The following is a 26,563-nucleotide window of genomic DNA, read 5'->3' as shown; positions in this document are numbered from 1 at the left end:
CACCCAGCACATCCCAGGAAACCCGGTTTACCGTACATTGTGCAGGGCGAGAAAAAGGCGTGTAGTGTCATTTGCAAATGTCTCTGGAGTAGCCAATTCCGTTCTTACCACGCTGCTTCTGGTCTTCTCTCGCTCTCTTTAAAATAATGCTAATAATTTTAATAGGTGTGAGAATGACTGACAAAACCATTGTAAGCTTTTGCAAAGTTATAATAGCTGAGGAGTAGCAATTTTCCTCGTAACGCAGGAATTTAAATGGATACATGTGACAGCTACAGTTCCATGCTGCTTTGAGGCTGATCCCGGTCTATATTGGTCATTTAAAAAAAAAAAAATCATTCATTATACGTAATGAATGATTTATTGAAATTGAGAGCAATACAACCCTTGCTCCTTGAGGAAACTGGGTAATTCTTTAAGCTCCAGAGGCTTTCAGTTGTAACCCTATCCCAGGCCCACTGGTAAAAACAAAATAATATAGTCATTTAACTTTAAAATACAATCATACTCATAGTGCAAGATATCACAAATAGGAAAACGTTTTCTCAGTAATTCAGAAGAGTAACCTAAAGTCTGAAAACTAGAAAAACTGACTCCTAATTTTCTATATTTGTATGTCATGTTTGATACGATAGTTGGTTCTAAAATAACGTCTTTTTAAAACCATTTATTTATTTATTTAAAAATTATTTTGCCAGGAACTGTGACAAAAACTAACACCAGGATAACAAAGTGGACCTGGTCCTCAGTCTAGTGATGCTATCTATCCCCCTGTAATACTGAAATCTAGATTTGAGGAAATGCCAGACATTTTCTGAGAATGGAAGTCAGAGATCCTTACTGGCTCATCCAAAATCTACTTAAAAATCTACTGAGATCTAAGAAACTGAAGAAAATACTAAATCAGAAAAGTAACCATTTTATCTCATTTGAGTCTTTAGGATGAAATCAGTCAGTTACAGGGTGAAATCAATCAACAATTTACACCTAATTGTTGAGTGTTGTCTTTAGGTTTAGCACTACTGCTACATGCTGTGGGGGATTTCCAGAGTCTCTTAAGAGGAAATCATCAAGGGCCAAACTCTGCTTTAGCCTAAAGTGCCATAATCCAAAATTTAGTAAAAATCTAGACTCAAAATCCAGATTCCAAATTGCATGCAAACCTACAATGTATTTCTAATGAATGCTGTGCTCACCACATTTTCTTGTGCTTACTAATTAGTATTAAGAAGTAATAAATGAGTTAAAGATCTAAAACATACACAAGTTTTGCATGGCAACATAGAACAAATTCTTTTAGGGTTGAGATACATTTTTCTACTCACCTGAGATCTAAAATTAGATGGCCTTTTCAGAGTCAACCACAAATGTTTCTGTGCTTATCTAGAGTATGTGAAGCCATTTATACTGCAGATGAGGCTAAATATCAGATTCTTATGTGAGCCATCTATTTTAGTTTTGCTCTTTAGTAGCCTCAGCTGACAATTCCGAACCCATCTAGTAGATGTAAGCCAGTATTCACCAGAGGAATCAAGGAATTGGCACAAATATGTCAGTATGCATGGCAAAACAAGAAGAAAACCTTAAAAGAGTATGCTTTCTGTTGTTGGTAGAGATATCTTCCTATAGAAAGTACCACACAGTTTCATCATTCAGGGAATATTGTATGCCATTTTGAGGTTCTGACATTAAGTCCGTCAATTGCTTTTAAGCGATAACTGTGTGTTTAAAGCAGTGTCTTGTAAACTTTTGATATGCATAAGTTTGCTAAGGTATGTGTTTTGGATCTTTAACCCATTTATTACTTATTGATGTCCTTTATTATTTAGTAAATATACAGTATGATACATGCTGTCTCTCTATAATTTAAATGTATAAAAGAATTGTCTTGAGCTGGATGGAGACAGTAGTGCTACTCCCCTCCTTATTATTTAGTTGCTGGGGGAGATTAGAGGCTAGATTGTGCTTGAATGTAGGCAGTGTCCACTGAAGCAATTTGGAAGGTGGCACTCAACACCATATTCTTCACAATAACTTTTAAAGCCATTTACATGAAGATATTAATAGACTTGAAGAAAATTGAAGAAGACCATGAAAGGGACTGTTGAGCTATGTAAGTACTGGGTTTAAATCCATTAATCTAAGGTTATTAAACTCTATCATATAATCAAGATATGGAGGTTTTTCTAGCTCTACCCTTATAAAGACTAAAATAAAAATACATTATGATACTTCTATTCAGGTCATCTATAATGGGTATGCATAAAAACCAATGAGAAGATCTATCTGAAATGTAGATGAATGTGGACTCTGTCCTCTTACCCACATTTGGTAGATCTGATCTGAGGAGGGGACAGCTTTTCACTTTGACAAATTCTGGACTTAAAGAAAAGAATAAAGCAATGAACACCAGATGTTTGTCACACTTGCAAACTGTTAACAGTTTACTGCATTTATTCTCTCATTTTTTTTCTGAACTTTCTGAAAGTCACAGACATAGTGGTGTCACTTCACTCTTAGTAATTCAGTGTTACATCCTAAAAACAAAGATATTCTCTTTCCATAAAACCAAACAATTCTATTAGAAGATGAGCGAAAGACATGAAAAGACTTTTCATTGAAGAAGATATATAGATGGCAAATAAGCAAATGAAAAGATATTTAACATTATTAGCCATTTGAGAAATGCAAATAAAAACCACTATGAGATATCACTTTATTAGAATGGCTAAAATAAAATATAGTGACAACACAAAATTCTGACAAGGATGCAGAGAAACTACATCACTCATACATTGTTGGTAGAAGTGTAAAATGGTATAACCACTCTAGAAAATAGTATGGCAGTTTCTTAAAAAATGAAATATGCGTCTATGCCTGTGCCATCCTGAACAAGCCCAATCCCATCTGATCTCGGAAGTTAAGTAGGGTCAGGCCTGGTTAGTACTTGGATGGGAGACCACCTAGGAAGACCAGGTACTGTAAGTGTAAAAGATAAAAAATAAAAAATAAGGGATTGTAAGCTGACAAAGTCCTTGCAATCTGTGAAGTCAACAAAAATAAAATAAATAAAAAATAAAAATAAGGAGGTACTCTTGCCTTGTCTTTAAAAAAAAATGCAACTGCCGTATGATGTGGCGATTTCACTCATGGGCATTCACTCCTGGGCATCTGAAAAATGAAGACATGCTCACACAAAGACTTGTGCATGAATTGTCATAGCAGCTTTATTTATAATAGCCAAAGCTGTAAACAGTTCACATGCCCTTCAATAGGTAAGCGGTTAAGCTGTACTACATCTATACTATGGAATAGAATACTACTCAGTAATAGAAAGGAAGGATCAGTTTATTGAGACACACACAATCTGGATGAATCTCTTGACTATTATGTTGAGTGAAAAAAAGTCAAAACGTTACATACTGTATGATTGCATTTATATAACATTCTTGAAAAGACAAAATTACAGAAATGGAGAACTGATTAATGGTTGCTAGGGGTTAAGAAGAAGGTGGGGGCATGAGAGTAGTGAGTGTGACTGTAAAAGAGGAACAAGAGACATCCTTGTGGTCATGGAAATATTTATATCTTAACCATGTCACCGTCAAAATCTAGGTTATGACGTACTGTGGTTTTCCAAGATGTTACTTACAGCTGAGGGAAACTGGGGAAAGAGTACATGTATGATCTTATAGCTGCATGTGAATCGACAATTATCTCAAAATAAAAATTAAAAATTTAATTAAAAAATAAAGAGAATAATTGCAAAAGGTAACATGGTATTCTTGATTGGATCCTGATATGATAAAATGGTAGTGGAAACAACAAAGTCACTAGATCTATATGTACCAATATGGGAAGGTTTTCAAGATCTATTGTAAATGGAAAAAGCTCATTGAAGAACATTATATTTAATAATATCCTGTTTGTTGAAAATGAATAGATATATGTATACTTTTATGCAGAGAACCATCTTGTCTTAGTCTGTTTGTGCTGCCACACAAAATACTATAGACTGGGTGGCTTAAGCAACAGGAATTTAATTCCCACAGTTCTGGAGACTAGGAGTCCAAGATCAGGGTGTCAGCGGGATCAATGCCTGGTGAGAGCTCTCTCGTTTGGTGGCAGATGGAAACCTCCTCACTGTGTCCTCACACGGCCTTCCTCGGTGTGTTTGGGGGTGGAGATGTGGTGGCCGAAAAATGACTGCTAGAAATTTATTACTTGCAGGAAATTACTACTTGGCTATTGCCCATGGGAACATGGCTATCGCTATGGGAATATAGGCTATCGCCCATAGGAACATAACATTCTAACAATAAGCTTTCTGCTTCTGTACCCCCACTTGCACACCCAACCTGTGGGTCAACAGGTAATGAATAGAAGAAAATTAGACCTTTGTGTTTAGACAGAATGAAGAATGGGATTTAGGGCTTAAAAACCCTGTACCTCTACATTTTGGGGCTGCTTAATTTGGGATTTGTGTACCCGTGGCAGACCCAGCTGGCTGAATAAAGAGTGTGTTTCCTATAAGTCACTGAGTTCTGGTGGTCCGTGTGTCTTTCGGGGGCTGGCGGCTACAACAGAGAGAAAATGAGAAAGGTGAGGGGAAGGAAGGAAGCTCTCTGGTGTTTAACATACAGTTATTTCAATCAAGCAGTTCTAGAAGGAAACTGATTTATTCTAGAGTGAATGGGTAAATGAGAGAAAAGAAAATTTTTATATTTTACTTGATATAGTATTATTCAGTTTATATTTTTATACCATTGGCAAATACTACATTTGTAATTTTTAAAATAATAGTTACAATATAATATGGACTAAACTGTCTTTCCCCAGAATTCATCTACTGAAGCCCTAATACCCAGTGTGACTGTTTTTGGAGACAGGGCCTTTAAAGAAGTAATTAAAGTTAAATGAGGTCACAAAGGTGGGACTCTAATGCAGTAGAACTGGCATCCTTATAAGGAGAGTAAGAGACGAGGGGTGTGCAAGCACAGAGGAAAGGCAACGTGAAGACACCAGTGAGGAGCCATTTGTTTGCAAGTCAAAAAGAGAGGGCTTAGAAGAAACCAAACCTGTAGGTACCTTGATTTTGCACTTCCAGCCTCTTGAACAGCGAGAAAATAAATGTTTGCTGTTTAAGACACCCAGTCTGTGTTATTCTATCATGGCAGCTCTAGCAGACTAATGGATGTTATTCTTCAGGTTTAAACAAGTCTAACCATGTCTTATTTAATATAAAATATATGTTAGGGCATGATTATATTTTGTTATAGGGATGTTTCTTTATCAAATGACTAATAATAAGTTTATTTTAGAATAATGTATTATGTAATTTAATTTGTAAAGCTTATGCCAATTTCTCTATCTCTTTTATCTCTTGAAATATCTTATCCTCTTAGGATCAGCACAAAAACCTGTCTTCTATTATGTCCTTCCTAATTACCCTACAAATAAGGTGATTTCTTTTCCTGGACTCCCACAGCCATTCTGGTGTACCTCTCTTACGATATTCATCATGTTCTACCTTATGGTTTAGTATATGTGTTTCATCTCTTCGAAATTGTAAACATCTTGAGAGTCAGGATTATGTTTTTTTCATTTTTGTATCTTTCACAACATGAAGCCCAAGTTTTGAGGCTTATGTTAGTTTCTATCATTGCTGTAATTAATTACCATAACTGAGTGGCTTAAGACAGCACATGGTCAGAAATCTGAAATTTGAAGCTAACATCAAAGTATCAGAAGATAGTTTGTTCCTTCTGGAGGCTCTAGGGAAGAATTTATCTGTTCTTTGTCTTTTCTGGCTTCTAGAGGCTGCCCACATGCCTTGGCTCCCGGCTATATCATTCTGCTTCTGTTATGGTCACTTCTCCTCTGAATCTGACCCTCCTCCTTTTCTCTTATAAAGACTTTGTGGTTACAGTGGGCCCACCTGGATAATTTAGAATAATCTCTCCACCTCAAGATCTCTTAATTCCTTTTTGCATGTAAGATTATAACATAGTCACAGGTTTGGGGGATTAAGATGTGAATATCTTTGGGGCCTTATTCTGCAAACTACAATGCCTAATTAATTTTGTTGAATAGTGCATAAAATAATAAAATAATTAAAAAGACTGAGAATAGAATAGAGAAGAATTGGTCCAGAAAAACTTCTAAGCTGTGAATTTTGGTTCAAAAATGGCAAAAATATATATATATGTATATATATATACATATATATATAAAAATATGCATATACATTTATATATATATATATTTGCTTTTATTCTTAGGTCAGACTGATGAGATTTTTCACATTGCTGGTGGTAATTCCTTACACACATAATAAGCACACAAATATTTTTTAATGAATGAGCAAGTAGCTAGAAAAATGAATAGTAGGACTACAAAGATGAAGGAATATTATATATTTCCTTCAGTGATTTGTAATGTTGATAGTCTGTTTTAATTTCTTTTAGAGAGTATATTACTCCTTGCTATTTATATTTGGAAAGGAACATCCTAATGTTCCTTTCAGCTTATTTGACCATTTTTGTCCCCTGGATTTATAGGCCTTCATTTGCTTACTGAAATGGTGATGATTCACCTTAAGGTGCTTTTAACAAGTAGCTGTTTTAAACTGCCTGGATGGCAAAACGAATTGCAGTTCTACTTGTAATTTTTTTATCTTACTTTTTCTGAACAACCAAAGTGACTCCATCTTAGGTATAAGACTCCATCTTAAGCACAGGCCAGTTCCGGAAAAGCTGCAGATAGCAAGACGATCACCCCACCCTAGACTCAGCCAATCAGAGCAACTATGGAAAATAACTCTCCAAATTCCCCGCCTCGTTCCTTGGCGCCATCACTCAGCCAATCCTGCTAAGTGACAAGCTCGTTGTACCAATCCTGTAACGCCAAGACATCGCTCCCCATGCTTACGATTTTTCCCTTCAAATACCCCTGAAGCCCCATGTTCAGGACCGCCTCCTACTCACCGCTCTGTCGGTGTGCGGACTGCGGTCCGGACTCGAGTCTGAAATAAACTCCCTCTTGCTCTTGCATCGGTGTTGGCTTCTTGGTGGTTCATGGCGATACGAGTCGGAGCATAACATTTCTATTGTACAAACAATACTTTTAAAACAAAAGAAGACATTTAAAAAATGAAATTTCTCCTAACCCTGCTACATTTAGCGACGAAGCTCAGAGTGGCAGGACATTTCTTCCTGTCCACTGACACCACAGTTGCTTTGGTATTGTTTTTTTCTGTCAATGTTATTTGTGAATTTTGCATGGTGAAATTTGTCCAAACTTGAAGCTGAGCTTGGAGCGTGGTTTGGGTGGTGGTGGTTCTTAGATCCGGAGGCTGGGGTGCAGTAGATATAGAAGTGAAGCAGCAGTTTACAGACCTTATTTCCTTCGTGTAAATCAAGCCATTTTTCAATTATTCAGGCTTCATGATTTTGCCATACTTGAGTACCATTTGAAATATTCACCTAATTTTTTTAGAAGTCAATTTGCATTTACTTTGAGTGAAATCACAGGCTTACTTTGTTTAGTTTTTTTTTTTTCTTAATAGTGGTTATAATAACTACATAACTATCAAAATAAATACTTTGGGTCTATGTAGTCATCTGAAATTTTCTGACCATCTGGGGCACACTGGTGTCAACAGATTGCAGTCTTACCGAAATCAGTAGCCATTAGCCAGACCAGGGCAGAGGCAAATTACATCTTGGTTTCCAGTTTCAGATTCTGAATGATAGGTCTCTGAGGTCTGTGACTAGTCAGATAAATATTAATTGTCAGTTGCTTCTGGTGAAAATTATTTATGATCACAATCGGTTTAATGATAACAAAATACCTCCTAGCACAGCCACTCTGCCATCTTCCTGGCTCCCACTGAAAGGTGAAGGCAAGGCATAACTAAGTAGTTGGTGTTCTCTGAGAAGTTCCTAAAAGGAGCAGACAGTCAAAGGGTAGTGCATCCTTGCTGAAATCTTCTGTTTTTTATTTTTTATTTTTGTCCTTTAAAACCCTTTTGAAAGTAGCTTTAAATTTTTACACTTATATTTTATCTAAATAAAATTAGAGAGGTTACAATTATTTAATAAGCTTTTGGGGCAAAAAACCTATATGTCAAGTACTTGAAAACTTCAAAGTATTAGGTTGGTCATTGTTCTCCACATTAAGTGAAGGAGTCCAAAATCAAGAATATGTACGAGCTGGTGATATCAACAGTAAGGAGACCAGACTAGAGGAGAAAAAGTCTTATTTAATTGTAATTTATAAGACTCTGTCTCTTGTTTGGTTCAATAAGAAACACCAACAAATTTCCTGAGATGTCTGCCACTACTTACATGCTTTTTTCTGAGCTATTAATCTCCTTTCTATTGCAAGCAAATACAACTTTGCAGTATTTCGTTAATCTTCAGAGTATATTTATAGCAGGAAATGGCATTTGCTTAAATTGCAGTCAAACCAATCTCCTGATACGACCTATCTTTCTATATAACCTGAGGTCTCCTCAATTAGCCCATCAAAAGACCTCAGACTTTGTGTCTAGCTGTCTTTTTGCTGGTTGTGAAAGTAAAATAAAATGATGATTCTGATACATTTAAATCTAAACACACTTCAAAATGTGATTCTTGAACAACGTGATGCTATGATAAACGCAGCTGTCAAACTTTCTCCAGCTGCTCTGGACTGAACTCCCTGATAGGCCAAAAGAAGTGAAAGGCAGAAGATCCTTTGCTGCTTTCAATGGGAAGCTTCCTGTCTTTCCTGCCTATCTCTTGCTTGGGTTTACCTGCTGAATCTGTTAGACTCACTAAAGTAAATAATGCAAAGAAAATCTATCTCATAAAATAAATGAGGTTTCCAAGGTTAAGAGGTACAGTTAGTATATTCATTTCTATATAAATTTGGATTAATCAGATCGAAGGTTGTCTGATAAGACAGAGGTTTGTAGACTTGTGGATGGTGGGAATCACTGACGGATAGAGATACAACAGGGTATGTTGTAGCCGCCAGCCCCTGAAAGACACACGGACCCCTGGAACTAAGTGAGTTATAGGAAACACTCTTTATTCAGCCAGCTGGGTCTGCCAGGGCTACGCAGACCCCAAATTAAGTAGCCCCGAAATGTAGAGGTACAGGGTTTTCAAGCCCCAAATCCCATTCTTCATTCTGTCTAAACACAAAGGGCTATCTTTCTTCTATTCACTACCTGTCAACTCACAGGTCAGGTGTGTAAGCAGGGTTACAGAAGCAGAAAGCTTGTTTAGAATGTTATGTTTCTATAATCAAAGGCCTGCGTGTCCATAGCGATAGTTAAACAGTAATTTCCAGTAAGTGTCAATTTTTCAGCCACCACAGGTACAGATTGAGGCATAATTACTAAATTTTCATTTAGGGCATGTATTCTTCAACTTTGGTTGCCTTCCTACTTTGCAGTGACCCTGGTTCCTAAAAGTAAAAAAATGTGGAGGGGGTTGGACTGTATCAAGATAAATATTTTATCACAAGATACTTGTGTTTGAAACCTTCACTTGAGTGAACTGGGATGAGTGTTCCCCTTAATGATGCTATGCTAACTGCGTGAATTGAGGTTTCAAAACTTCCCAGGGAACTCTGAGTGGCTCGTGGCTCTAGGGGGAGGCTTTAGGTTCCCAACGACATCAGAAGCCCCACCTTTACTCCACCCTGCCCTCCCCCATCAAACAGGGATTTTTATCCTTATTTTTAAAGTCTTGATTTTGGATTAAAGTGAGAAGATTGATATTTAACCTCTGCCCTCTCTTGAAAACTCACTAAAACAATGATAAAAGTCTTGTTAAAATGACTTAAACACTGAAGAAAATTGGAAAAGAGACAACAGCTCACGAAGCTTCTTAAATTGGAAAGCAAATGGGAAAATGGTGACAAAACTAGCAGATGGGAGAAAGCTTAGTCCTAAAGGCGGAGTGGGGAAAAGCTGATTAACAACCTCCTTTATAATTTCCCAGTCCAAGAGACTCAAGGACTCATAGCACCATGTCCCTTTGGACATGGGAATGTGAGGCTAACCCAGAAACACTGGTAGAAAATCTGTTGAAAAAGCAATTTGAAACTGCCAGAGCAGAGAGGCACCTCCAGACCCTGCTGAATTCCAGTAGGGCAGAGTAATTGCCAGCTCGTTGCCTGCCTTGATTGGAACCCTGTGGCTGCAGAGAAAACTCAGGAATAAAGATGGAGAAAGTGACACTTTAGGCTGAAATTACTAGAAACCCCTAGGGAGTACAGGAGAAAAAATAAACCCAGGGATGAAAAAAGCCCACAGGCCAGTTAATAAAACCTTAGAGAGACCAGGAAATCCAGAATTTCCCAGCAGAATGGGAATTCTTTGAATGTGAAGAGGTGAGGAAGAAGAATCACTTATGGTCAAAAGCAATTATCCAGGGTCTCCTGCCTTTTTACTAGCAGCCCCCAGCTTCCAGCAGCCATTGACCTCCTCTGAGTCTGATTCAGGAATAAGGCTCTTCCTTTCCCAGTCCAATGTAATAAGAATAAATGTGAAATTAAATGAGAAAAGAAAAAAAAAAAGAGCAGTCTTCAGGAGTTCCTGTCCTGCTCCATGAAGTTAAACATCTTTCCCTCCTTTGCTCCGGCTAGTCTCAAGATTTATTCTCCAAAGACAGTGAAATAGTAGATCTCTGGATCGAGGCTCCTTATAAAGCTGTACTTGAAATTTGGTGGTCAATGTAGAGAACTGTGGTCTTACCGTCTCACACTGTTAGACTTTAGGAGAGGCAACATTTATAGTAAAAGGTCTACCTACAAACCCATAAAGAGGATTTTGCTATGCCATAGTGGTTTACTTTTCTGTTCTATTTGCTGCCACATCACCAGTCCTGGCCAAGGCCTACCACAGGCATATACCAGACAACCTATTCTGTTGTTGTTGGCACCAACCAGAGTTCTGTTTGTATCATATTAAGTTTAACATTCAAGTAGGGACATCGCATAGGCAGTTGTATATATGAGTCTAGGGTCCCAGGGAGGTTGGGGGAAAAGAAATTAGGTTGTTATATCTCAATTTGGAAGTTACGGGCATATGTATGACATTTTAAATCATTGGACTGGACAATATTACCTAGGGAGTGACTGTAGAATTATAAGAGCCTGGTGGCAGACAAAAGAGTCAACACTTAAAGGTCAGCAAAGTAGTGAGAGTCCATAGAAAAGTCTGAGGAGAGGCCAATGAAGGACTAAAAAGAGGTGCAAGTAACAAACCAAGAGAATAAAGGGATTCAAGGAAGGCATGCTCAACTGTTCAAATGCTAACGAAAGACTGAGTAGATGACTATTAAGAATTGACTACTGGGTTTGCAAGGTGAATTTTATTGGTCATGCTGATTGCAGCAATTTAAGTGGTAGGGATGAAAGCTTGATTTGTGCGGATTAAAAAGAAAATGGAGAATTAATGTTCCATGTGTAGTGGACTGATAGGATCTGAAGATCCATCTATAATATGCCCAGAAATGCTACATAAATTGTAACAAAACTTATTTTAAATCCATAGCTGAACTTGCAAAGAAAAAGGGATATTGCAGATACCCATAATGAAGGTCAAAATAGGACCAGAAAGCATACAGGGTGACTCTATGGTTACCTAAAGATTTAACTGATTTTAGTAACCTAGAGGCTTCATTTTTTAAAAGTCTACTTTTTATTTTAGATTTATTTTAGATTTATAGAAAAGTTGCAAAGATAGTACATGAAGTTCCTGGATTTACCCCTTGGCCAGTTTCCCTATTGTTAACAACTTGAAGTCCTGTTCCTCATTGAAGTTTAGAGTTGAAATTTATTTTATCAATTAAGTCCCACAAACCCCAAGCTGAGAGCTTAACATAACAATGTGTCCAAGCACAGTGACATCCCAAGACTCATGGCAGAAGTCAACAGAACGGATCTCCCAGAGCTCTTTTATACCCGGGGCACAATGGGTTCTCTCAGGAAAAAGCAAGCCCTGCTACAGATAAGCTCATAATCAAAACATACATGGAAACAATTCACCATGCATGAGAGCCAGTATTTACAACAAGCAGCAGGATTCAGCGTCATTGAACTACAGATAATAGAGAGACAATCTGAAAGAGAACATGAAACAACGTTCAAAATGACTAAGACATAGAATAACTGAATTTCTAAGAAACGAATGAGACACTATACAAAGAAGACCAATTTGGAAGGGGGATGGGCGAGTGAACAGAACTCCTCCTCTCCTTCCATCTTTGGTCTTTGTTTCCTCTTCTCTCCCCTCTCTTGTCCTCTCTTTTTTCTCCTCCCCTTCCTTCCTTTTAACCACAATAAACATGGGAGAAGAGCCAAAAATCCTTTTTCAGTTTAATAAAGAAAATGTACAAATACTTAAATATTTCAGAAAAAAAGGGACAATAATTTAAATATTATTACCAGACCAGTAACTCACAAAGAATGACAACCAGCAAGAAATAAAACTTAAAAGGATAAAGGCAACTTATTTAAGACATGACTACAGTCTCTGAACTAACATACTTCCAACTCATTAAACAATTTTTCAGGCCCTAATTTCCTGAAAGTCTACCAATCCATTCATATAATAGGTCCCAGCTCTCAAGGGAGTACAATTTGACATATTTTTGCTTACGAGATTTTATCTTTTGTGATTACAATGTTATGAAATATCTCTGAGGGCTCCTTTAGGACCAAGGTTTTTACAGAAATCACTTCCCCAGGGACGTGCTCACCTGTTGTGTCACAACCACTTTCCTCATTTATGTTGGTAAATTCACCTTCACAAAAATTCTCATCTACATACCTAGAGTCTCGAGAGTTGCAGCTTTATTGACATCCATCCATCCAGTTTCACTTCTAGCAATGTCACTTTTCTTTTCTTTGCTGTACTTCCATCTTCATTGGACAATTCCCTCTTCTGATCACCCATTTTAATAAAATGGCATGTGAGTTTATCACCGGGAGACAAAGAGGCAACTGCAGACTTTGCCAGACTGTGTGAATGAAATAACAGATGCACAGTGACTAAATACCAATAGACTTGGAAAGAATTGATGTGATTGGCCACTGATCATGATGCACATCTGTTATTTTTCTGGTGCTTTGAAGATAGTGAAATTTGAACTATATAATAGCTCACAGGTAATAAACTGTGGTAACTGAAATTTGCACTGTGTTGTTGGGGGACTGGTCTCAATTTTACTAGACTGAAATTTGTTCGCGTCAAAACTATGCAAAGCCAGGGTTGCCTGTACTCATTTCCTTATGAGAGAAAGCGGTCAAATTGGTTTCTAGTAGAGAGGTTATCTACCAATAAAGAAGTTCTATGGTAATCATTTTGTAGTCTCTGGAACCCATTCACTCAAGTCAAAGGTGGCCAAGGCTAAACCTTGATGTATAGCAAAAACAAGTATGTACTTAGGAGAAACAAAGTACAATCTAATATCTGAGAAATCAAGAAAAAGTTTTGAAACAAGATCTTCCTCTTAAGAAACAGGCCATTTAAATGTCGTCACCCTGGGAATTACCCTTTCTCTATTAGTCCCTGCCTCCTCAGCCACCGTCCCTTTAGTCATCAAAATAATTCTTTTAGTTGGAGATCCTTAAAGTTTAGCCTTCAGAATCAATCAGGGCTTGCGAAAACACAGACTGCTGGAAGTTTGCATTTCTAATAGTTGCCCAGATAATGCTGATACTGCTGGTCTGAAGACCATGCTTTGAGAACCACCGCTTTGGATGGAATTGAAATATGTTCAACTAAGTGGATAATTTGTAAATTTTTTGACTATTAGAAACTTATGCTCAAATAATGAAACAGATAAACACCTCCTTCAAGCCATAATTTAAGTGTCCCTGAAGCCAATCCCACAATTCACAGCACCCTATTTCTTCCAGCATAGATTGGGTCCGCCTCATCGTACACATGTAAAATTTAAAAATCTTCAGAATATTATCTATTTTGAACATCTGCAAAATATTTGTGACAAAATATTGTGATAAAGTCCAAAGACAAAATAAAAAATTGTTGCTGTATAGCAGAAAGAAATAATGTGTTTACGTTCTTACTAATGGCTTGCTTTTTGAACCAAGTAGGTTTTGACACATAACTTAAAAGCTCACAGGAAATAATAAAATAAAAAGCTCACTTTATTCACATAGAATAAAGTCTGTAATGTAGTTAATAGTATTGTATCAATGTTAATTCCTTAGTTTTTATAATTGTGCTATGATTGTGTAAGATGTTAACATTACAGGATGCCGGGTGAAAGGTGGTATACAGGAACTATCTGTATTATTTTTGCAAATCTTTGTAAGTTTACAATTATGCCACAACTTAAAAAGTTTTAAAAAACTCATAGGAAGAAGGGCAATTTGATGTATGTATATTTGTGTATCAAAAAATGTTTTAATCTATGAAAAACTACCTGGGTTTCCTCGTTTATCTCTATAGAATAGTTCAGTTGCCATGTTCTTTCTACCTCACAGTCTCAGAATATTTTCAGAGATAGTTTAAATAGATTTTATTGCGATATTAATTGAATTTTGGTGGAGGTGTGCAAAATGAATACAAATGTGGTTTCTGAAATTGGTAACATTTCGCTATTATCTTTTCTAAAAATTTTATTTTTATTTTTGAATAGGCAATATATCTACAAAATTTAAAGTTTAAAAGGTATAAAAGTATATGCAGTGAAGAGAGTTATTCTCTTACTTTTGTTTCACTGCCACTTAATTATTCTCTCCAGATTCAACCAATGATATTATTTTTTTCTGTATCCTTTAGATATATTTATTAATGCATAAGCAAGGAACTGATGTCTATTTTACAGAAAATGATAGCATACTTCACTTTTCTGCATCTCTCTCTATTTCTATGTCTCTATTCGTTTCAAGTATACAGTACATTGGTTAGACATTTACATATTTTATGAAATGATCCCCCTGATTACTTTCCCTCTAGCCCTACACATAGCCATTACTTTACTGCTGTCTGCATTCCTTATGCTGTGCTCTCCATCCCTGTGACCCCCCTCTCTCTTTTTTTCTTCAATATATTTTATAGGTATCATTTCTATATCAGTGGTCCTTTCTTAGATCCGCGTTATATTCCATTCGGTGGATGTACGCAGATCACTTCATCGACGCCCTTCAATGTGCAGTTGGATACTTCCCATCTTTTGCTATTACACACAATGGTGCTATGAACAGCTTTGCACCATCGTCATTTGCATGTATGCAGATATATCTGTAAGAAGTGTAATTTAAGGGTCAAGTATGTGAAATTGTAATTTGGAAGAGGCTTGTTTCATTATATTCACTTCTCGATACACAATAATATACATTGTACGAAATGCAACAGAACAAAAGGGCAAATGGTAAAAAGGAGTCTTCCTCAAACCCCACTCCCTGCAGCTCCTCTTCCCAGAGGTAACCACTGCTATGTGCTTCTTTACTATGGGCAGTAGTTCTGGCTACTTATCAGATTTTTTTGAAATCCTTGGCCAGCGGGTTGGCCTCTCCTTCCTTTCTACCTCTTCTTTTCCTATCATCTCCTTCCCTTCGCTTTCTCCTCTTCTTCCTTTTTCGCTTTCTCCTCTTCTTCCTTTTTCTTCTTCTTCTTTAATAATATTGTAATAACTATGTATTACAATAGCTATGCATTACATTATGTGCATGTTGTCAGATGGGTACTAAACTTATTGGGGTGATTGCTTCAGTAAGTTATGTAAGTATCTAATTACTATGTATACCTGAAACTAATATAATATTGAATACCAACTATAATCAAAAAAATTAATTAAAAATGTAAATAAAAGGAAAAAAATCCATTTTGACATTTATTACCCCTGATATATTTAAGATGAATGAATCAATGGAGGCATTGATATATGTAGGGATTTCAAACAAAATTCTTCTATAATCTATCTCGTAAAGTGTATCCCAACTACTGTTAACAGACAAGAGTATTTCAAACCTGGGAATAAATCATTGAGAAGTCGTCTGTGGATAGTCACTGTGTCCAACCATCCTAAGTAGGTGCTCACAATCATTAGAGACTGCTCCCACGAATGGCTTCACTAGGCTCCCAAGGAGGGGAGAAATGCTGTCTCTTAATCTTAATATCGTTTTTGACATTGAAGGGCTCATTAAAAAGGGGAGTTTTACAAGACTATAAAGCAATTTCGGAAAAATCTACAGCATATAAATCATGCCTATTCACTCCTGGACTCCCCTCCTTGTCGGCAAGTGCTGACTGGGACAAGCTCATCTTTGTCACTCTGGGGAGCAGCAAAGACATGGAGTGAAAATAATATCCTTGTAAATGGCCAAAGCTTCTGAATTGGGGTCAAATTGTAGAAATGGATAACATATGAAAAAGTAGACCTAAGAGCCTGGACCATTGATAAGAATAATAGCAAAGGTGGCTGAAAATGAAGAATTGATATTTTATAACAGTCACACAGAAATAACAATGGAAATTGTCATTCTTTCAGCAACTGAAAACTGAGTTGTTTTTACATTTGTGTACAACCATGAAGACTCAAAAGCATCACAAGGATCAGTCTAAATATCTGCACATTTGCGAAAAGTAAGAGAACATACCCAGAGGTGTGACAATTGTCAGAATATAATTTAGGCAAAGAACTTTTCCCTGCTTCATGTTGACAGCAGATATACCCAGAGACCAATTTTCTTTTTCCAAACTATAAGTAATTTCTCCTCTATTATATATAATTTTTGAAATTTCATGAACCTTAATGTGGTTTTGATATATACATATTATTTATGTAGTCATACAAGTTTAAATAGCAATACTTAAAGTTTTAAAACTCTAGCTTTTAAAAGAATTTCATCAAATATATCAAAATTGGATATTTATATTTCATCTTGAGTATTCTGAAAGAAAAAAGTATTTGTATATAAATAAAAATACATACATAAAAATAGGCATAGGTGTTATGTAGGAACTGTGTTTTATTTTTCATTTCTCTTTGTGTTGGGAGACAATCATCCATGGGTTTCTCATGATTACACACTTCTTAAGAGCAGAGCAATGACTAACTTTGTTGAGCTATCTTTCAAAGATGTTTATACAAAGAACAGCCCTGGGAAATAGAGATCATGACTCCCTCTAGAGCAAAGGGCAGTTTTATTTACTGTCCATTATAGCAATGTCTCCTTCCAACACAGGGTCAGGCAAGATTACTGTTCATTATATAACGTATGTTCTTTAAACTCAGGCTTCCTCTTCTGTAATGCAATCTACTGTGTGTACAAGGCAAGTATCGCTTGATTCTATTTGTGTCATCCTGTTAGAATTGGGGCTTGGGAAACTGGTGAAATGCTGAGATTGCTGTGAATAATACTGTCTGTGACCCAGGCGTCCTGTGTCTTCTGCCAGCATCCATGGAAGGTTAACTTGTTGCCTGAAATTAAAGTCTTGGATTCTTCACAGTTCTTGGTACAATTCTGAGATTTTTTAAAAAAGTCTTCAGGTAAATATTGATTATTAACTAAGTATATTTCACTAATCTGTTAGTCTAAAATTCCAAAGACAATTTGAGATTTTATAAAAATATAACAAGTCATCATTAAAATTCAATATAATACTGTTCTAAAACTTTATCATAGATCACATCTTATAAGCTTACACATAAAGGTTAAGTAGGAGAACTCTACAGGTTTCCATAAGTTGCAATATTGTCTGAAGTCTTCAAGACCAGTTTCTAATGACATTGGTCATTCAAGTAAAAACTTAATCAGTTGTATGCTCATATTTATGCTTATATACTTTAAAATATTAGTGTAAATAATAATAATTTATTAGACAAGTGTTTAGAATTTTGTAACTTTCATTTAATTTAGCATTTTTTAAATGCTAAATTTCTCACCTTAGATAAAATCTATGTTTGCAGTTTTATTAATCACATGGCAAAACCAGGAGAAGATATATAGCTATCTTTCACATCCAGAATATATAAAATAATTTATCAATGCATTTGAGTAGTATTACATAAATGTGACTTATACTTTACTTTTTATTGATGTATTTTACAAATTATATGAAAATCCTATAAATCTTGGTTAAAAGAATTTCTTACAGTTTTTTCAATTGAGAGTTGTGTCTTTATAATGAATCATTTTACAAATGAAAAGGATTTCCTTGAGTCATTTATCTTCTTTCCCTTTTATAACTCCTAATTGTTGGCTTGATGTAGATTTGCCTATCTGTTTTTAATTTTATAACTAAGAGGGACACCAGGTTTTTCAATAGAAGTTAAATTTTCCTTTTTCTCACATAAAAATGTTTTTGAGAGTGTTTGCACTAGAAAACAACAGACATACTATTTAAATTTTTATTAATAATTTAGTTATCTTTATATCTTAACATGTGTGTTTTTACTTTATTTTGGTCAGATATAGTTTTAACTCTCATCTCAACTTAAACCTTTCCACTTTAAAATCACCCTTACCTGGAAAAATCCCTTTTAAGTTTCAAACTTTTGAAGACTAACTTTAACCTACTTGATGCATTTCTATGAACCAATAGAGTATATAGTTTTACTGCTGGACACTTACAGACAGAGTAACAGCATGCCACTTACCTTTCCTCCTAGCCAGGAGAATTTTTCTTCAGGCTGATTTGTCTCATTTTTACTGAGAATCTTTATGATTCTTTCTATTAGATTTATATAAAACCTTAGCGGTCTTTTGAAACCAATTAGAGTTGCCCCAGTGAATTTGAGATATTTTACTGGACTTTATCTTGTAATTTTCTTTATGGGTGAGTTTTCCTATATAATTTAAAGGCCTCTCCAAGGAAGCCTTCTGTCCTTTCTGGTTTGTGACATATCTATACCAGTCCCCCAGAAAGAGAAAGTTTTTACCACCAAAGGCTTCAGACAGGCTAGAGTCAAGTCCTACATCCTCCTAGGTACATATAAACTTTAATATAACAGAAAAAAAATCACAGCCAGATAATAAAAGGAACTAGCAAACTCTTAGGCAAACTGAAATTATGCAGTAGTCTGGAAAAGGAAAAGAAAGGATGGAAATGTATTCAGTAAGAGAGAGCACTTTCTCCTAGCAGCCTCAGGTTCCTATGAAGGCCTCACCTCTTGGGGGCAGCAGTTCCCCATAAAGGAGAAAGTATAACCTTGGGAAGGGAGTTCCGGCTCTTTCTAGTCATTCATTCCATTCCTTATTTTACCAGCAGTAAGGGAAAACTTGCTTCTTCCTGGGGCTGGGATTTCACAAAGGATTCTCACATACCTGCATAGCATTAAATATTTAAGGTGAATCACCTCTCAAAAATAGAAATACATATTCAGAAAGGAAGGATAGTTGGCTCTCCTCTGAGTCAGCTACTCATAGATGGCTCTCCACCTATCCTATGGATCCACCTTTCATAATATCAGTCACAATAAATACCATACTTACTGAATTTTCTTACACTGTTGTTTTTCAGCAGCATACCATTATTAAAAGGTATTTATACGTTTATTATAATTATGAAAGGATTTATGGGAGTCAAATCTAAGAACATTAAAAATAGTCATGGTGTATGTTGAGTGAAATATAGAGATTATATATTATATTTATAGCAGGATTTCCTTTTTAGAATATGCATACTTATAGACATTTGGAGACAACATTTCTGGGAAGTTTTAACAAAAATTTCAATGCTAGTTTCCTTTGGCTGGTGAGACTACAGTAGTTTTTATTTACTGCTTTACATTATTCTGTATTTCCTAAACTTTCCACACTAAACATTAAACCGTGTACTATAAACTAGTATATAAAAAATAAACATATTGGAAAACTTAGAAAACAATTAATAATGACTTTCAATATTTAAATGAATATTTAAGGGAGGAGGGGGGAGGCAGTCGGGGTAAGGGAGTCAAATATGTGGTGACAAAGAAATCTAATTATGGGAGGTGAACACACAGTGTAAATATATATATATATATATATATATATATATATATATATATGCCTTTCTGTTAATACGTACAGCTGAAACTTATTGGATTTCGTTAACCAACGTCACCATAAAAAATTAATTAATTAAAAAAAAAGAATATTTAAATATGAATAGCTTCACTCTTAGTCTTACATTTGCTTGTCATTATGTTTTGGCTTTTATTTATTGATATTTATCTAGCACATATAACTAGCATAAAGTTTTGGGGTGGATAAAATTTCAAAACCAAGCATTGGTAGATGTTCAAAACAGAGAGACTCAATGCAGGAAAGAAGCATCTGCTCATAAGTCCTTCAAGGCACCTCTGAGTAAGTTACCGCCCATATTTTTCTCCTTTTCCTCTTGGTCTAGATGGTCTCATTATAGAATTGTAGGCTCTTTGAGGAGGGCAGGTCACAGCTATCATCTTGTCCCGCCCTCCTTCCAGCTCAGAGATCCATCCCTTTGACTTCCAGGCTCTACTTCAGCACCTCCAGCGATGCAGAGCTCAGTGCTGGCATGCCTTGGAGACATCACGGGTTCGGTTTCAGACCACTGCAATAAAGCGAGTGTCACAATAAAGCAAATTGTTATCTTTTTGCTGGGGGAGGGTCTTGCCTTCAATTTGTAAAAAACACAACATCTATGAAGTACAACAAAGCCAAGCACAATAAAATGAGGTATGCCTGTACTTTTGCCCTTTTGCCTGAAAAGCTTTCCTCTCTTTGTCTGAAGAACTTCTGTTCATTATTCAATATTCAAATCAGAAATGCTGTTTCTGTGAGGCCATTTGGCACAGGCATTGGTGTCTGCTAATGTAGACTCTGTGATCAGAGAGACCCAGGTTCCATCCTTCCTCTCCTACTAACACTTGCTATGTAATCATGGCCAGCTCATCTCACCTCTCTGAGCCTCAGTTTTCTTACCTGTAAAGTGGGATTAGATGTAAGGATGTGTACGGGGTCTTCAGGTGGTGTCTGGCAAGCAAGCAATAAATGCTAACTGCTGCTATTCTTTGTGTCAGTGGTTTTGAAGTTGACCTACACGTTAAAACCACCTGCAGAGCTTTTAAAACATGACTTAATAGGTCTGAGGTGATGCTCCTAGCAAGGTATTTTTAAAAAGTGGCCCAAGTGATTCTAGTGTAACGGTCCCCAACCTTTTTGGCACCAGAGGCCAGTGCTCCTATGAGAATCTAATGCCTGAGGATCTGAGGTGGAGCTGAGGCAGTGATGCTAGCGCTGGGGAGCAGCTGCAAATACAGATGAAGCTTCCCTTGCTAGCCTGCTGCTCACCTCCTGCTGTGAGTCCTGGTTCATAACAGGCCACAGACCGGTACCAGTCCGCAGCCTGGGTGTTGGGGACCCTTATATCTAGTGTATAGCCAGGTTGAGAACTGTTACATCAGCAGTTTTAAAGTAAGTCCCTGGACGAACAGCAGCAGCATCTCTTAGAAAACCATTAGAAACTCAAATTCCATGGCCCTACCACAGACAAACTGAATGAGAAACTAGAAAAGGCTCCGGCAACCTAGGTTTTAACAAGTCTTCTGGGAGATTCTGATGCATGCTAAGGTTTGTGAACCGCTGCACTAGATTGTAAGATAAGTAAAGGCATGAACTGTGTTTGTCTTGTTTAATGTAGTATTCTTAGGGCTTCAGGCTATGCCTTATGCAAATTTAGTTGAGTTCAATTTAATCAAGATGTGTTTGCTGAGTGCTAATTTTCTGTTAAGGCACTGTGCCCTGGCCCAGGAAAAATGATGCTGTAGGAGACAGGTCCCTGCCATGTCACCTTGCTTATCTCTCTCAGCCTGGACTCTTCTTTTCTGCTCTCACTGCCCCTTGAGCATACTTCTACTTCCTGTCACTTTTATACTGATTAATATACATTTTATATGTCGTGTTCCTCACTAAATTGACCTCCGTAGGGCAGGAACAGCCTTCACTCATTTTCTCAAGAGATGCTCTAATGCATCTGGTTCTGTATTTGAAAGCAATGGAACATGTTCCTCTTATGTAAAACGAGAGGGAAAAAAGGCTGGTGTGTCATTCAAGGACTGATCACGGAAGCAGAACCACTATGAGTCTTTCGGTACCAGGGATTTATCTTCAGAATTAGATCTTACGCAGTTGTGGGAGGAGCTGGGAAGTAAGATCCAGAAAAAAGAAGTCAGAGGATCAGAGAAAAGTTCTTCATCAACCTTCCTCAGGGAATGAGCGCTGTCGCACAAGTCGGATTTTAGGGAAATCTAGACAAGCACAACCAGCTGCCAGAGGGACTGTGATGGGGGTTAGTAAAGAAGGCTGTGGAAGGCTGTTGCCCTAGGGGGCCTATTGTGGCTACAGGTCAACGTGGCCAGCAGTGGGAAAAGAGCTGTATGTGAAACAGGGGAGATGAGGACAGGCTGGAGCCCTAGCACCTCTGCGTGGTCACTCATTGCATCTCGCCCTGTGACTTTTGAAGAGCAGTGGCTCTGCTTCATCTTCTTGATCACAAACAAATGTCTCCTTAGAATATCTCTAATCTAGAGCCATATAGAAAAGGGGCTTCCTGGAAACAATTCCTGTCTAGCTAAGCTGGCACAGTACAAAATTACCCAGCTGGTAAATATTACTTACCTAAAATGCGGGTACTTATATTTTTCCCAAGAGCTACTATTTCGGCCATTTTTAATAACCATGGCAGAATAGTGTTATTTCCACACACTCAGAATGGTGCTGTCTCCAAATGTCATACAGAGAAGAGACAGGAAAGCTGTTATAACAAAGATCCTTTGCTAGCCTCAATCTCTAGTTCAGCAGTAAAAGTAGACATTAAGATTACTTTCAGAGAATAATTTCTTTCCTTTTTGTTTTTTAATATGAGAAGGACTCCTGTAATTGTAGTTTCCCATATGCTTTCCACAAACTTAGTCCATGAGTAACCAATGATACCGCCTTGTTTATGTGGCAGGTGCCACAGATATCAGAGTAAAGGAAATCATTTGAGGTGGCACGTAGTGGCGTTTCACACTCCATTTGTTTAGTGATTTCATATGTTTATGCAGCTGTTGAAATATCTTAAATTATATGCATTTTGGGTCAGTCTATTTCTTTATGAGTTATTAGAAGACACAGTTTCGTTTCCTCGTTTATGCTACTAGAGTTACCCTTTCCTTAGGCACCTAGACTGGAAAACTTCCTGTCACTTTTGATTTATTCCTGTCCTTCAATCTTCATACTCAGTAATTATTTTTTGACAGAAATAGGGATTTATTAGTGGAAGAGCTGGGGGGGGCGACACCAAAACTCTCATAAAAATGTGGAACACTTCACCAATTTGCGTATCATCCTTGCACAGGGGCCATGCTAATCTTTGCGCGTGCCTCATCTCCATTACCCTTTGCAAGTTAAATTCTCTCTGTATCGTGCCAACTTCAGTATATGTGCTGCCGAAGCAAGCACCATACTCAGTAATTTGTTTATAAGTCTTTGAAATGCCACTTCTACCCATCTTGTATTCTCCATTCTTGTGACAATCCTAGTGCATATATATAATAGTTACAGTCATCCGTCTGTCGTCTATTAATCCATCTACCCCTTATGAGTTTCATAATCTTTCTATTTTTAAAAAGACTTGCAGAGTTAATAAAGTGGAACAATCTAAACCTGAGTGATTAAGATTATAAAGAGAACAAAGAGGTCTTAAATGAATTGTTCTCACCTTTGGATGATTTAGAATCAATCAATGGAGAACTTTTGAAAAATACCAATACTCAGACTACTCCCAGAGATCTGGATTCATATGGTCTAAAGCTCCCTGGGTGATTCTAAATGCGGCCATGGTTGAGAACCATAGAATTGGAAACGAGGGGGGTAGATATTACTAGTCAGTTGATATGACCCAATTATAACCTTTGAATCCTATGGGTGGCTGCAAGGCAAAGAGAGATGTATGCTGTCTTAAACACGTTTCATTGTCTGACAAAACATTTCTTTCCAGATTTAAACTCTAAAAGTAACATATTGTGTATGTCCCAGTAATGCAATAATAGCTACCCTTTATTGACTGTTTGCCATGCATTAAGCATTATGCCAGTTAAAGGAATTATCTCTTTTAAGTCTCACAATGCACCTATGATGTAAGTATATTATTAACCTAATATTTCAGATGAGGAAACTGGGGTCTTGAAAAGTTAAATGAATTGCTAGCTTTTGGATTCAGGCTCACTGCAGAACACTGATTCTTAACCACTACATTTTACTGCCTCTAATGTGAATATACTTGGCAATACCTCCAATTAAAGTTTTGCAAAAGACCGAATGGTGTTCAAATGGAGATCCTTGTTAAATAAAGGCTGAAGGTAAATAATTAAAAAGAGCATTTCTTGCAAGGTGTTTAGATATTTTGCTTTCTGATAAACTAACTTATTACAGAGAGACATCAGAACTTCTGGAAGAGGGGGTCGTTAACATATCTACTGTATTCTCTCAGGTCTTCTCATAAGAGCCTTGGGAAAATCTGGCTTCACCCACAAGGTAAGAACACAGAGCACCAGCCAAGGTTGGGGGTGGACAGGGCAGGACAGACTGGGATGAGGCCCACAAGCAGTAAGTCTTTTGGAACCAGGCTTAGAAGCAGGAAAGGGAAGAAGGGGTAAAAGGCCAATAGGAGCATGCTGCTTGAGGAGCAAGGCCTAGACAATGTGAGGAATGTAGGTTGGGCTGGACAAGAGGAAGTTTCTGAGCTGAGGAGAAGCATAAATGAATGAAGTTGTGTGGTGCCAGAGCCCAGATCATAAATGTGGGTGTGCCTGGGCTGGGGAGTTAGAGAAGTGCGCAGATACTTAAAGAGTGAAAGGTAGGTGCTGGATCACAGGTAACTCATGATTATGTTATCTAATAAAGTCTAAAGCAGAGATACATCATATCAGGTGAGAACTGTAGGCTTTGTATACCAGCCCCCAGTGGTCATGTTTCTGTTGTACTGCCTTGAGTTCAGTCTCATCTCACTCTAATCGATGCTCTCCAGAATCTTCAGAATGGGTCTTAAGCACTTTTTTTTTTTTGGCACACCTTAAGAACCATAAGAGGAGCTCTACTGCCTATTTCAATCTAAACTCCCAAAGGGACTTCATTTTATCTTTCCAGATTGGTCCCTCCCCATCTTCGACATCTTCTATCACATTCGTCAGGCCTGCTCGCTGCTTCTCAAATGATCATGGCTTGGACTAAATCTGTTCCACGTGCTTTAGCCTTGACTTCCCAATGTGACTGCAAGCTCTTTGAGGGAAAGAATTTAAGTCTTTTAAAATCTCTCTTCTTCTCATGACCTAATGCTAATCATATGGTAAATAGCCAATGCCTGCAGTTATAGTTTGCTCTGAGCAGTACTTAGAACAGTGCCAGCCACAATGAGATATTTAATAAGGGTTTTTGGATTGAGATAGTGATCATTTTAGGATAAGAAATTATCCAGATGTGGTTTTTTTTTTTTTGTAATGACAACATGGATATTAACGCCTCATGATAACATGATGTAATGGACTTCGAAAGGTTTGAGTCGGAATGCCCGCTCTGTCACATATTAACAGCATGGCCCTAGTCAAGACACTGTGAACTATGTTTCCTTATTGTAAACAAAAGGTGATCATGGAGACCTCAGAGTGGTTGTGAGGATTAGGTCGCATATCAAAAGGAGATTGTCTAGCATGGTAAATGGCTACTATTATAGAAAAATTTAAATCTCTATCACTTTTTTTTCCTCAAAAAATCTATTTTCCTTTGAAATAAAATGTAGATCCAAAAGAGCTAAGGGCTTGGGACGATAGGAGGTTTAGATAGGGACACCAGTGTGGAGGTAGTAATCTGTGCCTCTGACCCTTGCACTCCACATTTTTGCCAAGAAGGAAAGGTCTACAAGCCGGGGACCTCAGAAGGGAAGGGAAATATATGCTGTGCCAGTGCTTCTTTCAGAGCGGGTAATCCTTCAGGTGTAGAATACCACCTCCACGAGGTGGCGTCAGAGCAAAGACTGGTAGAGCCCTTGGAAATCACACAGCTCGCCCACCTCCCATCATCCACATGGACACGCCGAATCGGAGTAGAATCTTTATTACTTTTTATTCTACTGGTTTTCTGTTTTATCCTTTACTCATGTCAGAAAAATAATTTTAAATTTTCTTTAAACATTTTTGAGGTGAGATATTTTCTGATAATGAGAAGTTGGTAGACGTCATATTAACAGAGATTTTTTTCTTTTTTGGTAATTGTCTGGATCATAAAAAACAATCAAATAAGACAACTTATTCTTAGTTTTGGGCTATAAATCAGGAGAAGAAAAAAAGAAGGGAAGGTAGAGAGAGGGCTCTTAAATTGTTGGTGGAAACATGGTCCCCTAACCCTTGATTTGGCATCCACGATGACATCTCAGTGGTAGGGAAGGCTCACAGAAGGGATTGCTGCCTTGGTTAGCAAGAGTGCTTCAGAGCTAGGCTGTGAGCTTCCATGGCAGAGTGTGTTCTCTGATCAACTGGACTTTGCTGCAGGAGGGGTGTGGCTGAAAGCAGGCCACTGTAAATTAACCAAG

General features: G+C 37.2%; 2 pseudogenes; one reads left to right on the top strand and one right to left on the bottom strand.

The window, feature by feature from the left end:
* Positions 1 to 2,869: 2,869 nt before the first annotated feature.
* On the top strand, positions 2,870 to 2,988 carry LOC118602111 (annotated as a pseudogene).
* A 20,302-nt stretch (positions 2,989 to 23,290) lies between these two features.
* On the bottom strand, positions 23,291 to 23,439 carry LOC118602311 (annotated as a pseudogene).
* Positions 23,440 to 26,563: the final 3,124 nt, after the last annotated feature.

Source organism: Rousettus aegyptiacus, unplaced genomic scaffold, assembly GCF_014176215.1.
Source record: "Rousettus aegyptiacus isolate mRouAeg1 unplaced genomic scaffold, mRouAeg1.p scaffold_m13_p_4, whole genome shotgun sequence".
Classification (NCBI taxonomy): Eukaryota; Metazoa; Chordata; class Mammalia; order Chiroptera; family Pteropodidae; genus Rousettus; species Rousettus aegyptiacus.
The sequence above is the reverse complement of the archived record's forward strand: the minus strand, read 5'-3'. Positions and strand labels throughout refer to the sequence as shown.